This window comes from Cebus imitator, unplaced genomic scaffold (genome assembly GCF_001604975.1).
Source record: "Cebus imitator isolate Cc_AM_T3 unplaced genomic scaffold, Cebus_imitator-1.0 Scaffold94, whole genome shotgun sequence".
NCBI classification, from domain to species: Eukaryota; Metazoa; Chordata; class Mammalia; order Primates; family Cebidae; genus Cebus; species Cebus imitator.
The window spans coordinates 5,673,988-5,689,934 of NW_016107409.1; the positions used below are offsets into that span (position 1 = coordinate 5,673,988).

A 15,947-nucleotide genomic window follows, 5' to 3' on the forward strand; every position below is an offset into this window, starting at 1 on the left:
AAAAAAAAAAAAAAAAAAAAAAAAAAGTCACAAAAGACCAAGTATTTTAGAATTTCATTTATATAAACTGTCTAGAATAGATAAATCTATAGAACCAGAAAGTAGACTATGGAGTGGGAGGTTACCTATGGTGTGGGAGGTTGGGGTGAGAATAACAGGTGACTACAAATAGGTATGAGTTTCTTTTGAGGTGATGAAAATTTTCTAAAATTGTGGTGACAGATGTACTAAAACCATTCACTTGTACACTTTAAATGGGTGAATTGTATGGTATGTGAATTTCATCTCAATAAAGCTATAATTTTTTAAAAGGCAATGTAAACACTCCTTTTCATTTATAATACCACTAAATAATATCAGGTTTACCTCCCTCCTAACTTCAGATGGAAAGGAAACTCTATAGCGTTCCAATATGGATCCTCCTTACTCATTGCAAAGGTACAAAATGGATATCAGAATGCTTGGCAACAGTCATGCAGAATCTTCAAATTACTTAAACCTGTTTCTTTTAAAGTTGAATTGAAATCAAGATACGGTTTTAGGCTGGGCGCAGTAGCTCATGCCTGTAATCCCAACACTTACTTGGAAGGCCAAGGCAGGCAGATCACCTGAGGTCATGAATTTGAGACCAGCCTGGCCAACATGGTGAAACCCTGTCTCTACTAAAAATACAAAAGTTAGCCAGTCCTGGTAGCACAAACCTACAGTCTTGGCTACTCAGGAGGCTGAGGCAGGTGAATCACTTACACCTGGGAGGCGAAGGTTGCAGTGAGCTGAGATTGTGCCACTGCACTGCAGCCTAGATGACAGAGCAAGAGTCTCCAAAAAAAAAAAAAAAAAAAAAGATACGGTTTTAGACACCAGCGTTTTTCACAGCTATGTCACCACATTCAAGCAACATTGCTTTCTCTCTTCTAAATTGCTACCTACCTATCTAACTTCTGCTGCTGCCCCAGCCAACTGCCTGTTACCATTCTAACTGACCACAATGATCTTCCTCTACTCTCTCTGCTACCCTCCCAGTATGACACATTGCTACGGCCTTCACTGGGCTTTCATTACAATCACCCCTCAGTCAGCTGGAAGCCAGATCCCTTTCATTCTGACCCTTCTCTGCAGCTGGACTTCTCCAATTCCTTCATGAACTCTAATTCTGATCTCATGATGGTTCTCTCAGATACCACCTCTGATCCTTTTTATGACAGTAGCCCCTGGTCTTTCTTGAATGCAGATTCTCTATAATTTCCAGCTTTCAGGAATAACTACTTCAAAGCCATAGAATCTTTCCATTAGAATATAATTTACTCAGAAAGACAGTTTCAAGGGGAAAGGGGAAAATACTCTGCATACAGAGTATCTCACTAGCTGAAAAAAAAAAATTCATTTGTTGGAAATGATTTCAAGACTGTAAAACTCATGAAAAGTAATTCAAATAAATTATCTGCATCACTGATTCAACTGGCATTCACTTTTCACAAAAGCTTTTGTTTCCTTCTAAGCCTTGTCAGAAAAAAAAATTTTTTAAAGATGTTAAATGGGAGAAAGAAAATTAATTGGGGCCTATGTAATAAATTTTACCAGACTGTGTCTTACAAAGATAACCAGTCTCTACTCTGCAGGGCACAGTGGCTTACACCAATAATCCCAACACTTTGGGAGGCCAAGGCAAGGGAGTTTGAGACCAGCCTGGGCAACAAAGTGAGAGCCAGTCTCTAAGAAAAACTTTTTAAAAACATTAGCTGGATGTGGCAATGTGTGCCTGTAGTCTCAGTTATTTGGGAGGCTGAGGTGGGAAGATCGCTTAAGCCCAGAAGTTAGAGGTTGCAGTGAACCAAGATCACAGCACTGCAGTCCAATCTGGGTGACAGAACAAGACCTTGTCTCTAAATAAATAAATAACCAGTCTCTTATTTTAAAAAAAAGATAAACAAGTGTTGGAACTATAACTCTGGTTGGTTTAGTTGGTTTGTATTAACAACGTAGTTCTTAAGCTTAATATTATTTCTAATATTGCAACATTTCTAAACAATACTGGTTGTGTCTATGTAAAACTTATGCTTGAAGGTTAAAAACAAACAGTAATCTATGTTAAAAGGGGAATACGTTACTGAAGATACGTAAAAGAGTAGTCTAGAAAATCTGACACTGGATCCATGAATAAAATCAAAGCATAGCTGACAATGTTCTTTTGTTACCCAGGTGGTGGTTACAGGGATGTGTTTGCTTTGTGAGAATTCATCAACAGTATAAACTTACGATTTGTGCAGTTTTCTTAACTGTAGGTTATGTTTCAATTAAAATTTTTATTTTTTTTTATTGCGTTTTAGGTTTGGGGGTACAGGTGAAGAACATGCAACATTGTTGCATAGCTACACACATGGCAGTGTGATTTGCTGCCTTCCTCCCTATCACCTATATCTGGCATTTCTCCCCATGCTATCTCTCCCCAACTCCCCACCCCCCACTGTCCCTCCCCTATTTCCCCCCAACAGACCCCAGTATGTGATGCTCCCCTCCCTGTGTCCATGTGTTCTCATTATTCAACACCCACCTATGAGTGAGAGCACGCGGTGTTTGATTTTCTGTTCTCGTGTCAGTTTGCTGAGAATGATGGTTTCCAGGTTCATCCATGTCCCTACAAAGGACATAAACTCATCGTTTTTGATGGCTGCATAATATTCCATGGTATATATGTGCCGCATTTTCCCTGTCCAGTCTATCATCAATGGGTGTTTGGGTTTTCAATTAAAATTTTAGTAACAAAAAGGCAAAACACAAGAAAAAAGTAAATTTTTCTAAAAATCCATCAACTAGCCGGGCGCGGTGGCTCAAGCCTGTAATCCCAGCACTTTGGGAGGCCGAGGCGGGTGGATCACGAGGTCAAGAGATCGAGACCATCCTGGTCAACATGGTGAAACCCCGTCNTCCCAGCTACTCAGGAGGCTGAGGCAGGAGAATTGCCTGAACCCAAGAGGCGGAGGTTGCGGTGAGCCGAGATCGCGCCATTGCATTCCAGCCTGGGTAACAAGAGCGAAACTCCGTCTCAAAAAAAAAAAAAAATCCATCAACTAGACTTCTTAGTTCAAAAACTTAAATCACAATTATTAAATCACACATATCAGTTTGCTAGGGCTGCCATAACAAATTTCCATAGACTGGGTAGCTTAAACACAGAAGGGTATGTTCCCATAGTTTCTGGGGTCTGAAGTCCAAGATCGAGGCGTCTACAACTTTGGTTTCTTCTAAGGCTCAGCTCCTGGGCTTGTGGATAGCTACTCACTTGCTGCTGCCTCCTCACATGGTCATTACTCTGTGCATGTGCACGCCCGGTCTGTCTCTCCTAACTGTCCAAATTTCCTCTTCTATAAGGACACCAGTCAAACTGGATTAGGGCCCACTGTCACTGCCTCTTTTTAACTTAATCACCTCTTTGAAAGTCTTATCTGCAAACAGTCACATTCTGAGGTGAGGGGAGGGAGAGAGGGAGGGAAGGAAGGAAGGAAGGAAGGAAGGAAGTCAGCCAGCCAGCCAGCCGGCCGGCCGTCATGGCACACACTTGCAGTCCCAGCTACTCAGGAGGCTGAGGTGGGAGAATCACTAGAGCCTCAGAGGCTGGGGTGCTGTGAGCAGAGTTCACGCCACTGCATTCCAGCCTGGGTGACAGAGTGAAACACTGTCTCAAAAAATAAATAAATAAATAAAGTTCAAGTACTTTATTTGTCAGAAAACACTGAGGATTGGAAAAGAGAGAAGGGAAGAAGAAAGGAACCACTAGAGTGATGAGTGTAGAAAACCAGTACCAGCTGGATACTACCAGGGAAAACTGTTGCTTAATCCTGCTGTAGTACTCTGGAAAACAGTGTGGACATGTGCCTTAGTCATCCCACCTGAGGGTTAAAGGAGCTGGGTGTTTATCCACCAACTCCTGTCAGATACTGGCTGAACGCCACCCCCAAAGTAAGTGTTAATATCCTGGCATTTCTGGCCTGCCCTCCAGGCAGGCAGAATAGCTGGCAGCAAGAAAAGCTCTCAGCAAGAAAAGAGACAAAGTTGCTGAGATGTAGAAGTTGGCTAGTGTGCACAGTAATGGCAACGTCTTAAGAAATTATGGGTGAACACCGGCAGCACCTGGGGCATCTATGCCTCAGCCCCTAATCTATAGGAGTCTGCCCCTAACTTGCGAGTGTAAGAAACATCAGCCTTCATCTTGAAGCAGCAGAGAAAGGGTTGAGAAAGGCTCTAAACCCAATTTTTTTCTTTGCCAAACAGTACGGGTGTTCCTCTCAAGAAAGGTCTAACTATGGCACACAAGTTATACAGTGAGGAAAAAAATGTGTCAAATCATCACAGTCACTGAGTTCTGCATGGTTATATAAAAAAAACCAAAGCTGTAAACAACACTGGGTGGTATACTTTTTTTTTCCTCTGTAAGCAGAAAATGCCACAACTTTCAACCATAAAATATTTTCAAGAAAGACTCTTTCAGAGGAGGAAAAAAAAAAAAAAGTGAGGCTGGGCGTGACGGCTCATGCCTGTAATTCCAGCACTTTCGGAGGCTTGGGAGGCCAGAGGTGGGAGGATCACTTGAGGTCAGGAGTTTGAGACCAGCCTGGCCAACATGGTGAAACCCCATCACTATTTAAAATACAAAAAGTAGCAGGGCGTGGTGGCAGGCACCTGTAATTCCAGTTACTCAGGAGGCTGAGGCAAGAGAATTCCTTGAACCCAAGAGGTGGAAGTTGCAATGAGCTGAGATCGCACCACTGCACTCCAGCCTGGGCAACAGAGCAAGATTCCATCTTAAANAAAAAAAAAAAAAAAAAAAAAAGGTAAGAATAGTACGAATAATGTGTGTCTGCAGGGCTTTTTACTCTTTCTTCTTTTTAAACAGCTAATGATACAGTCTGTATAAGCAAGAATCTGTGAACTGACACAGATACGTGAAGTTCTTTAAGGAAAAAAAAAAAGACCAGCTGTATTTCTTTTTCTTCAACATATGCTGGCCACTACCAGAGTTTCACCACTGGGCAGGCCACAGCTGTCTATCTAACAGTTGGTAGGAACATATAAGAATAAGGTTTTCTTTCAGAACTGAAACATGTTTAGTCATTTTTGCATTAAAGATAAATGAACAAACCTAACTTGCAAGAGATTTATTTTAAATTCAACTTACAACAAAATTGGTTTTAAGTATTGATCAATATTCCAGGCAAGAAATTCATACTCTAAATTGAGGCTTGTATACAAGTTGTATATAATGTCCCTAATATTTATATTGAGATATAGCAATATAGTCCTTATTCATATTCACTCTATGAAGTTAAATAACATTTTTTACTCCATTCATCACATGAATTCTCATACCACCTGCTACTATTTTGCTTTAATTTTTATTTTAAAGCCCCCTACTCACTAGAGTTTGGTCATACTGCACTGACAAGATTTTCTTTCTCAACTTATCTGCTTGTTAACTTTAACTTGATGCAATCTGAAAACAATCCCTATGATGTTCAGTGAACACAGCTTTTGTACTTTCCCCAACACTGTCTCCAGTTTGACATCAGTGCCTTAGTACTGTTCTGGAAATAATTTTCTATTCTGTCGTTTCCTTATCAGCCAAATCCCTCAAACAGTTCTGCAGCAAGACCACATCATGTCTTCATAGTAATACAAATGACTTGATGAAGTATACCTTCTCCAGCAGATGCTATAAGCTATATAACTGCAGTCCATGGTGACTTCTGATAGAGTTGGACCATAAACCAGAAAACACAATGTACTTAAAAGAGACAAAATATCAGAAAACACTGAAATTTACGCATGACATAGTTCCCAGTGACTAGATCTACCGTGATATTTTGGAACTATTGTTAATTATTTTAGGTATCATAATGATCTTACGGTTATGTATTTTTCTAAAAAGGAATCTGTATGAAGAATGTACTGAAGAAGCCAGGTGCAGTAGCTCACATCTGTAATCCCAGCACTTTGGGAGGCTGAGACGGGTGGATCACCTGAGGTCAGGAGTTGGAGACCAGCCTGGCCAACGTGCTGAAACCCCATATCTACTAAAAAATACAAAAAATTAGCCGGGCATGATGGCAGACGCCTATAAGGCCAGCTATTCGGGGAGAATCGCTAGAACCCAGGAGGCGGAGGTTGTACTGAGCCAAGACCACACCACTGCACTCCAGCCTGGGCAAGAAGATTGAAACGCCATCTCAAAACAAACAACAAAAAAAAAACAATGTACTGAAAAATTTATACTCCTGAGGTTTTCTTTAAAATAATCCTGTGAGGTACACAAAGTCATATACTTCAGTATAGCTGAAACAAGAATGACTACTTGTTGATCACTGGAAGATGAATGACAGGTATATGGAAGTTTGCTATTTCTCTACTTTTGTGTATGTTTTGAAATTTTCCAGAATGAAAAGGTTAAAAGCTAGAGGGGAGGGTGGGCAGTGGAAAGAAAAGTTTATTTTCTTTCCTGATAAGCTTTTCTTTATGATGAAAAATCCTACAAGTAAATCTTCTCTACTTACAGCTGAGAAATCAGCCATACTTCAATTTTATACTACATTTTTCTCTTTACGGTGATGAATCTTTAAACTTGAAATTAAAAAATTAATTTAAGCTTGAATTAAAATAGGTGAGGTAGAAGAGAAGACATCTTTCCAAATGTAAGAATTTTTAAAAGAGCAGTGAAAAGTCATGTTTAAAACACCATATGTAAGCTTTGCACAGTGGCAGTATTGCAGCCAATGAGGTTTATCCAAAGTGCGATAATTGCTAATTCAAAACTTTTCCCAATACCTCGCCATGACGACTTGAAATATAGTTGGCATTGGCAATTTTTGAGTCTCTACGGAGATTGGAAAAAAAAAAAAGAAATTTAAAAAAAAATCATATTTATTGCTCTTATAATTTTCTTCAGTCAGGGCTGCTATAGAATAAAAATGCTTTTGTAATAGTGTTAAATTCCCCAAATTGTTTTAAAGAAGTAATCCACAAAATAGCTAGTGAAAAAATAGAGTGGTTACGATGATGATGATGATTATTATTATTATTATTATTATTGTTATTTGAATCAGGGTCTCCTGTTGCCCATGCTGGAGTATAGTGGTGTGATTACAGCTTACTGCAGCCTCAATCTCCCCAGCTCAAGGGATCCTCCCACTTCAGCCCCCCTGAGTAGCTGGGACTACAGGAACACACCAACACACCAGGCTAACATTTGTTATTTTTGTAGAGATGGGCTTTCACCATGTTACCCAGGCTGGTCTTGAACTTCTGAGCTAAAGTGATCTGCCTACTTCAGCCTCCCAAAGTGCTGGGATTATGGGCCTGAACCACCATGCCCAGCCAAGAATAAATTTTTTTTTTGAATCGGTAAAGATAAATCCTCAAGATTAATCTCAATTTCCTTTTTTAAAAACAAACTAAACAAAACAAAAAACTTTACTAAAATAGCTTGTCCACGAAAATAGTTTCACTTATACTGGACCAGTGTTTCTATACCTCAGCACTACTGACATTTTGGGCTGGATGATTCTTTGTTGTGGAATGTACTGTGCATTGCAGGATGTTTAGCAGCGTGCCTGATCGCTAGATGTCAGCAGCATGTACCCACTGTGACAATCAAAGATGTTTCCAGATGTTGCCAGAAGATACCCACTGCACTAGTAAAACACAAATATACATCTAGAAAGTGGAGGTTAAAAATATTGATAATTTGCAAATAATGAGTAGATAGATCATTTTTGTTTCCTCAGAGCAAACCAAATAGAAAATATACAAATGAATTGAGCTCCACAGTAAGTGAAGAAACTACATATCACTTTGATGTATTACTTTGATATAATCTGACTTTATCAAGTGATACATAGGCTCATAGAGCCTTAGGAGATAAAATTTACCAAGATTGATGGTAGAGAAGTGCAAATATATGTAAGTGAAATTATATCTTTTTACAAAAGTAATTTGCTGTTAATCACTGATAGCACATTTAAAAATCTACTATAAATTTCTAAAGTTGGGTGGGGGTACATAGAATTTGTTCTATTATTCTATTATTTTATTCGGTGTACATTTGAAATGTTCTAAATAAAAACAAATACTAACCAGGCATGGTGGTTCATGCCTATAATCCCAGCACTTTAGGAGGCCAAGGTGGGCAGATCACTTGAGGCCAGGAATTCAAGACCAGCCTGGCCAACATAGCAAAACTCCGTCTCTACTAAAAACACAAAAATTACCCAGGCATGGTGGTGCATGCCTATAATCCCAGCTACTCAGGAGGCTGAGGCATGAGAATCACTTGAACTCAGGAGGCAAAGGTTACAGTGAGCTCAGATCACACTACTGCACTCCAGCCTGGGTGACAGAGCAAGACTCTGTCTCCAAAATGTATATATATAGAAAATATATATCACATATATAATACTATACATTATATATACTTTTTCATTCTATTTCTCCTATTCCATATATAGAAATATATTCTGTATTTATATTTCTCTTTCTTATTTTTTTGGAAACGGAGTCTCACTCTGTCACCCAGGCTGGAGTGCAATGGTGCAATCTCGGCTGACTGCAACCTCTGCTTCCCGGGTTCAAGCAATTCTCCTGCCTCAACCTCCTGAGTATCTGGGACTATAGGCACCCACCACCACACCTGGCCAATTTTTGTATTTTTAGTAGAGATGGGGTTTCACCATATTGGCCAGGCTGGTGCCAAACTCTTGACCTTGTGATCTGCTCACCTCAGCCTCTCCAAAGTGTTGGGATTACAGGTGTGAGCTACCGCGCCCTGTCCTCTTTATTTCTTACGCTGCCTAGTACCTCACAAATTGATTTTGCATACACACTGTGTAAGTGCTCACCATAGTAAACAAAGTAAGTGCTCAATAGGTTACGTATTTCTGTCCACTTAATAAAGCAGCTTTAGCTAAATAAAATCTTTGCTTAGTAACGATGTAAACACTGTGTATTTATATGCCATAATTAAAACTTCCCTCAATTCTTCCAAAACAAATAGTTGCGAGAATATAAAATGGTACTAAGTATGCACTTTGTATCAGAAACCAATGTAATCAAGAACACAGTTCAAGTGTAGGTCTCTAATTCATTTTTTGGTAACACTTCCTATTCTGTTGTGATGCAACTTTTTGTTGTATAGCCTTTTAAGCAGCATTGGGTACCCCAAAAGTGGCACTACTAATTTTGTTTTTTAAAGATAGGGTCTCACTCTGTCACTGACACGGTAATGCTGTGGTGCAATCACAGCCCACTGTAGCCTCGACCTCCCAGTCTCAGGTGATCCTCCCACCTGAGCCTCCAAAATAGCTAAAACTAGAGGTGCACGCCACCACACCCAGCCAATTTTTTGTGTTTTTTGTAGAGACAGGTTTTCACCCTTTTGCCCAGGCTGGTCTCTAACTTCTGGGCTCAAGCAATCCACCCACCCTGGCCTCCCAAAGTGCTGGGATTACAGGCATGAGCCACTATGCTTGGCCACTAGGGCTGCTACTTCTTTACTTGAAAACCTTAAGTACTCAATATGTTTTTTTGGAGGAAAAAAGAGTATGTATTGCTTTTTAAAGAAATAGGTCAGTTTTAAAGTCTTATCTTCTTTTTTTCCAAGTGAATTACTATACTAGTGCTATCACCATATCAACAGACTACCTCTCTCTCTCTTTCTCAATTTTTTTTTTTTTTTTTTTGAGACTCTCTCTCTCTGTCGTCCAGGCTGGAGTGCAGTGGCACAATCCTGGCTCACTGCAATCTCTACCTCCCAGGTTCAAGTGATTCTTGTACTCAGCCTCCTGAGTAGCTGGGATTACAGGCGTCTGCCAGCACGCTGGGCTGATTTTTGTATTTTTAGTAGAGATGGGGTTTCGCCAAGTTGACTGGGCTGGGCTGCAACTAACTTCTGGCTGGGATTACAGATGTGAGCTAAATAGCTGGGATTACAGACACTCACCACGATGCTGGGCTAATTTTTGTATTTTTAGTAGAGACAGGGTTTTGCCATGGTGGCCAGGCTGATCTCAAACTCCTGACTTGAGGTGATCTGCCCACCTTAGCCTCCCAAAGTGCTGGGATTAATTGGCCCCGAACAGATATTTCTAAGCGATAAAAATACAAAGGCAACAAAATAAGCTGTCTGTTTTTATAACATAATGCTATACTGCAGAGAGAAAAATCAGTTACATGGCATTTTTTACATTTTAAACTTGGATAACGATACCTTATGCTCAAAGAACTAGGGAAAAGACCATATTTATGTGCCACAAAAGCCTTGAATGAGGTTTTTAATAATGTTATTTGAAAAAGCCACAGAAAAATGAGTTTATTTTAATTAACATATTATAAATTAAAACTATTTCAATTACTTAGTTTTAATACTTCAACTAAGTTTTAATACCTCAACTTTTTTTTTTTTGAGATGGACTCTCCCTCTATTGCCCAGATGGAGTGCAGTGGCGCAATCTCGGCTCACTGCAGCCTCCGCCTCCCTGTTCAAGCGATTCTCCTGCCTCAGCCTCCAGATTAGCTGGGACTACAGGCGTGTGCCACCATGCCCAGCTAATTTTTTTGTATTTCTAGTAGAGGGAGGGTTTCACCATGTTTACTAGGATGGTCTCAATCTCTTGACCTCATGATCCACCCACCTCAGCCTTCTAAAGTGCTGGGATTACAGGCGTGAGCCAGCGTGCTCAGTGTAATTTACATTTTTTAATTGATTTTACTATGTTACGTTTGGTTTTGCAAAGAAACCAAGTTATGCCTAAGATTTTAAGTATACAATGAATCAAAACAAAGAACCAACTTTATAAACTGAAAGCTACAGAAAATCAAAAAGAAGAAAAATATATTTGTATAGCCTGTCATTTTCTCCAGATATGACAAGAATTGCGCCTAAGTTCTTCCCAAATGTTTTACCAAATATGAAACAGACAGGTTTGATCAAAGCTGAGTATCACAGAATTTTAGGAATAGGCAAATACAACATACAATAAAAGTAAAAACCTGATGATGTTTTCTGACATTCTCCATAAAAATCAAAACGAAGATATACAGAAAACAGAGATACTAAATAAAGATATTGATTTAGTAGAATCACAACCCAAACTTCAATAAATTTAAGAACATAAAATTTAAGTGGAATTCATGAACACGGTAACTAAAAGTTTAGGTCACATTAATACATTCACAGCAATACATAAAACTGAAGAAAAAAATAATGTGTCAATATTCTTTGCATAAATTAGAGATCAAGTCTTCTGAGAAAGAATACTCTAAATACTATTTCATATTCAAAATACTGTCAGTTGCTGGGCGCAGTGGCTCACTCCTGTAATCCCAGTACTTTGGGAGGCTGAGGTGGGCAGACCATTTGAGGCCAGGAGATGGAGACCAGCTTGGACAACATGGTGAAACCTCGTCTCTACTAAAAATACAAAAATTAGCCAGGCATGGTGGCACATGCCTGTAATCCCAGCTATAGCTACTTGGGTAGCTGAGGAACAAGAATTGCTTGAACCTGGGAGGCAGAAGTTGCAGTAAGCCGAATTGGTGCCACTGCACTCCAGCCTGGGCAACGGAGTGAGACCTTGTCTCAACAACAACAACAACAACAACAACAACAACAACAAAAACACTGTCAGTGTGATTATCACAATACAGATGAAGAAGAAGAAACTACATTACCAAAATAAAAATCGGCATTACCAAAATAAAAAACAATACTTTTGATCACCTACTTTATGTTAAAATTCCAGGAAACATTTAATTTACATACTATAGAAACAGAAGAAAAAAAGCGTTGTCAAGATATAACCTACACTGAAAAAAATCTCTACTCAAACTAAACACTGGACTTCCATAATTGCTAGAAATTTGGAGCACACTGCCTAACACATCTCCAAGGAACTTGATTGGTTTTCACCAAACTATAAACATTTTGTTTTAGCAACTGCAGACTAGTCACAATGAGTGACAATAATACATGCCAACTCCAAGACAATAGTAACCGCTAGCAAGTGAGGTAAGGGTTGGGGCGGAGAAGAAACCTAAAATGTTTTCTAGCTTAAAAGAAATATGGCAAATATCAACATGTACAGAGTACAGCTGTTAGGCATAGGTTATACTATTCGCTAGACTTTTCTGTAGGTTTGAAATATTTCATAATTAAAAAACTGGAGAGTAAATCATTAAGTTTTAATAAGTTTATGCTTCCAAATCTTAATATTATCCTATACTGTTTTTTTTTCTTTAATCCTCCTTACCCCATCCTCAGATTATTAAAGCTACCACATATTTATGCATGAACACCTGAATACGAAGAGTACAAACATTTTTACAAGTCTCTTGCTAACCACTAAATAAAGGAACATTTTCTGCTATTAGGTTTAACTTTTCAGAGAGTAGGTCTGGCTCAGGCAGTTGGCAGTAAAATGCAAAACTAAATTTCTGCAGTCAGCCACAACCTTGGTGGCAGTTCAGGAAATAAACACCAAACTCATACATTTTTGTTCCTGTTTGTTCCTCCTCACAAGTATAAGATTGTCAGAAACTGGTATGATTCCAAATGTTCAGTGGCAAGGCTGTTCATCAAAGGAGTAAGCAAAAAACAGCTTCCTTACTACTTCTGTAGGGCCTTTACCAGGAGAGTGAGAAAGAACCACTAGCTGCCAAGGTGAATGGGACTTCAAGATGGCTGCCCTGTGAAATGCAGTTGAGGAAAGAGACAACCTGGAGTCACCACAGAGCATCTACCCAGGCAGACCTCACAAGATTTCTATTATCTACTTAAAGAGACTATTTTAACAATATATTTCTAAATATCAGGAAATAGGGACTAGTCACACAATCTCTTAGAGCTTCTGTCATATCATCTGCAAAATGAAGATGTTTTAAAAGTCCCTCCTTTGTGCAGTTGTGAGGAGAATTAATTAAATAAGACAGTAAGGGCAAAGGAAGGTTATCCACCAACAGAAGTGTAACATGTAACAAATACATGCTTAAAAGAAATAGTTTAAAAGTGGTTCAAATCTGGTTAAAAAATATGTACTGCATTGCTTTTTTTTTTTTTTGAGACGGAGTTTCGCTCTTGTCCAGGCTGGAGTGCAACGGCGCAATCTTGGCTCACTGCAACGGTGCAATCTTGGCTCACTGCAACCTCCGTCCCTGGGTTCAAGTGATTCTCGTGCCTCAGCTTCCCAAGTAACTGGGATTACAGAAGCCCACCACCACACCCAGCTAATTTTTTGTATTTTTAGTAGAGACAAGGTTTCACCATGTTAGCCAGGCTAGTCTTGAACTTCTAACCTCAGGTGATCTGCCTGCCTCGGTCTCCCAAAGTGCTGGGATTACAGGCGTGAGCCAATGTACCTGGCCCCTGTATTCTTAAAACCAGCAATAAACACTGAAATAGGCATGCAATTCATTGTTATGAATGAGGTTCCCCTAAGAAGCACTGGGGGGAGGAGTGTCTCTATTAGGCAGGCCATCTCAATAAAAAGGGATCAGCCCTTCACCAAGTATTTTTAAATGGAACCCGCAATCTTTTCACGCTACAACATGCTAAATTAGCATTCTCAAAGTACAGTCTATAGATCCCTAGGGGTCTTCAAGACTGTGTGTTCACAAGGTCAAAATATTTTCTTACATGCCCTCTTCACTGTGTTGATATTTGCTGATAGTGCAAAAGCAACGGTGGGTAAAGCTACTGGTACTGCCACAAATCGAGGCAGTGGTACCAAACTATACCACTATATTCTTTACCACCTAGCACTAGCAATTTTTTAAAAAGTCTGTTTCACTTCAGAATGTCCTTGATGAACAGTAAAACTGTTTTTATTAAATTTCAACCCTTGAGTACGCATCTCTTAACATCCTGTGAGACACCAAATGGCAAATACACATGAAATGCTTCTGCTGGACACTAACATAAGATGATTGCCTCAAAGAAAAGCACAGTTGCAACTGTTTGAGCACTGAGCTAGCTACTTTTGTTGTGGAAGATCATTGCTACTTGAAAGAATGACTGACAGATAAAGCATAATTATTCAGACTCAAGTATCTGAAAGATATTTTTTCAAAAATCAATGAAAAAAGCCCATCCTTTAAAAAAAAAAAGCTGACAGAATTTGTCATTAATAAAATTCAACTGTCAAGTGAAAATTAAAGTCTGAAGAACTTGTACCTACCACCATAAGCTTGACAGCTCCCTATACTTAAAGACTTTTCTGATAAAATCAGTAGTGAGGCTAACGAATGTGAATTTTTGATATTCTATAATGAAACGTGTCAACATTCAAAAGAACTACCTAATTCAAGGAACCAATAGTCTCCAGATGATGGATATATGATGCTACAAAATCATGTCTGGGTAAGATATTCATTCCAAATACAAGACAGACCACTGAATTTAATGTAAGAGAGTACAAAAGGTTTGCTGATCAAATATCAGATTCCATATTGCAAGTGACCTTTAAGAAACTACCACTTGCAGAGTTTTAGTGTAGTAGCAAAAGAAGAATGTCCACAACTATGTGAAAACGCCACTAATTACTCCTCCCTTTCCAACTCTGTATTTACAAGAGGTAGGCTCTCTTCAGATACTTCATCCAAAACAGATCATTATAGATGGAATACAGAAGTGAAGATGAAAATCCAGCTTGACTTTTAAGCCAGACATTAATGATATCTGCAAAATGGCACTTTCTTCACTATTTTTTTTTGGAAAATAGATTTTTAAATAAAAATGTTAGCATGTAATGTATAAAAGAGCCCTGAGATCAAAAAGTTTAAGAAATGCTACATTAAAGTGATGACAATAATTAAATTATGAAAGATAAGGTAAATAAAGTCTCAGAAAGTCCCACTGCATAGCAAGTAGTAATATACATCTGGTGACAATTCAGGAAACAGAGTGTAATTCATGTTTTAATCCAGTAACAAGAAAAAAATTTCCATGAAAAAGTACTTTGAATGCTTATATGCACACATATACAAAAGGCTTAATTCAAACCTCTCAAAATCATATAGCTGATACAATGTTTCCCAAAAAAATAAGGAAATGCACCAAATTAATGTTTCCCATAAGCACCCAACAATCCAACTTAAAAATGAAAACATGGCCAGGCGTGGTGGCTCACACCTGTAGTCAGGAGTTGGAGACCAGCCTGGCCAACATGGCGAAACCCCATCTCTACTTAAAAATACAAAAAATTAGCCAGGCATGGTGGCGCACACCTGTAGTCCCAGCTACTCAGGAGGCTGAGCAGGTGAATCACTTGAACCTGTGAAGTGGAGGTTGCAGTGAGCCGAGATCACACCACTGCCACTGCCCTCCAGCCTCAGTGACAGAGTGAGACTCAGTCTCAAAAAAAAGAAAAGAAAACGCTTACCTTAATTTTTCATTTACTACACTTGCAGGATAGTACCATATAGGACAAATGATAAATTCTACAGTTTCAGTTAAGTTTTCAAAAGGACTGGTAATTCAGCATCTTCAAAGAGCATTTCCATTGCTTTATTTTGTTCTTCAAATACAAACGAAGATATTCTTAGTCATATGTGGAATTGGTATGTGTTACCAAATTCAAGCTTGAAAGTAAATAAGGCAGGCTACCATCAATAATCTTAGCTGCTGCTTTTTCTGGGAACTATGTCTCATGGCAATATATATAGAGAGTGGCTAACCAAGTGTCACAGAATATAGTACTGAGCTAATCTGATTAGCCAAGAGAAAGTTTAAAAAATCATCTGTGGCTTAAAAAACGATGAGTTCGGCTGGGTGCGGTGGCTCAAGCCTTTAATCCCAGCACTTTGGGAGGCCGAGGCGGGTGGATCACGAGGTCAAGAGATCGAGACCATCCTGGTCAACATGATGAAACCCCGTCTCTACTAAAACTACAAAAAATTAGCTGGGCATG

General features: G+C 39.1%; 1 protein-coding gene and 1 non-coding gene across 2 annotated transcripts in view; one reads left to right on the plus strand and one right to left on the minus strand.

The window, feature by feature from the left end:
• GTF2F2 (general transcription factor IIF subunit 2) overlaps positions 1-15,947 on the minus strand; it is a 153,512-nt gene that overhangs the window by 99,150 nt on the left and 38,415 nt on the right. The gene's annotated exons all lie outside the window — the stretch shown is intronic.
• Positions 6,736-6,874, plus strand: LOC119472329. The gene has a single exon (XR_005201469.1). It is a non-coding gene; the product is annotated as a U4 spliceosomal RNA (small nuclear RNA).